A 1787-nucleotide genomic window follows, 5' to 3' on the forward strand; every position below is an offset into this window, starting at 1 on the left:
GCCGCCTCCCGGGCCGTCCGCGCCCCGCCCCGGAGCTCCGCCCCCGTCTCCGCCCGGAGCTCCGTCCCTACCCCACCCGCTACGCCTGCCTCCGCCCCGGCCTGAGGACCGCCCCAGACCTTCCCCGGACTCCCTTTCTCCGGGCCACCGCTGCCCCACCTGATAACGGTCGGGACCACGAATCGTCCCGGAGCCCTGTCGCCACCTGAAGTCCCGCCCCCACTCGGAGGTCCATCCCCACCTGGAGTCCCGCCCCCATCCCGAGCCCCACCCCCGAGCTCCTCCGCGCACTGCCCTTCAATTTCCTCACAGTGGGGGCGCTTTCCCGGACCCCGGGGCCTCGCTGGGGCGGCTACTGTGTCTGCGATCCCTGCGCTGCAGTTGGAGATAGCTACTGGGGTTAACCCCAGGCAAAGACCGCCATGGCGCCACGTGGCACTGATGACAAAGGAAACTTCTTCCTGCACGTGCTCAATCATCCCGGCTCCTTTGCGCTCGCTCTTGCGCAGTACATTTTCGGGTTTACCCCTTGTTTTCTAGACCATCTGCCACGCTGAGCTGGAGTCCAGGCGTGGGCACTGACCCACCACCCATCAATGAGGTGTCGGGTCCCTGTCCCTGGTAGTCTTCAAGAAAACTTCTGTCAAGCCTGGCATGGAGACACTGACTTGTAATGCCCGTACTGGGCAGGCCTAGGCAGGAGGACCACGGCAAACTCAAGGCTAACCTGGGTTATATAGCGAAACCCTGTCTTACTACCACCATCCCCACAAAAAGAAAGAAAGCCCCCTGCTAAAAGAGGCAGCGTGAGGGAAGTGCCCCAAGCTCCAAAGGTCTTTCCCTTTTCTGGAGAGCTACACACAAAAACCTCTCCATGCCTGCAGAGATCTTTCTGTGATGCTTGCCACACGAGATGAGGCAGTCACCTCCCACCCCTGCCCTCCATGTTAATTAGATCTCAGGACTGGACTATGTCTTTAAACATCACTCAGAGTCCTAAGCATAATCAAAGAACTCTAGTCAGCAGACTCTGGTCAGTGTGAGGAACCTATAGCCCGTCAATTTAAGGGAGGGGCAAACCGAAAGTTTAAACTTCCAAAAATGGCCAAGCTAATCCTGGAATCTCAGAAATCACAGGAACTCCGGGAGGTTTGCTGTCTGCAAACAAAGTGAAGAGGATGGAAAATTTCCACAGGGAAGCAGAGGACAAGGATCCCCAAAGGGGGCCAGGCTTGCTCGCCATGCTAGTGTCTTTGCACACCAAAGTTACACAGGGTTGTGGAATGTTTGGATCCCCACCCCACTGTCTGATTTTCACAAGACTGTAACAGGTCTCAGGTAAGCATTATGTCCACTTCTGAAAAAGAGCTAAATACCCATAGTTGCCTTCAAAGTAGCCCATGCCTAACACTAAAGGCAATGCAGAAATAACTCGAAAGGCCTTGATCTAAGTGGAATTAGAGGTGGCAGACTCTGTAATAAAAGATACCAACCACAACCAAGAATCTTATCAGGGTAGTGGGGATGTGGCTCAGTTTGCAGAGTGTCCCACATGCGTCTGAGGTCTACCTCCAGTACACTATAAATCAGGCATAGTGACAGACACACTTAATCCCAACACTGAGGTCAAAGCAAGAGGATCAGACATTCAAGGCCATTCTTTGCTACATAGTCAGTTCTAAGCCGGCCGGCACTATATAACAACCTGTCGCCAAGTGTGTATGTGTGTGTGTATGGGGGGGTGGTTCACACCAGAGACTCTGCCATTGGGGAGGTAGAGATAGAAA

The sequence above is a fragment of the Microtus ochrogaster genome, chromosome 4, assembly GCF_000317375.1.
Source record: "Microtus ochrogaster isolate Prairie Vole_2 chromosome 4, MicOch1.0, whole genome shotgun sequence".
Lineage (NCBI taxonomy): Eukaryota > Metazoa > Chordata > Mammalia > Rodentia > Cricetidae > Microtus > Microtus ochrogaster.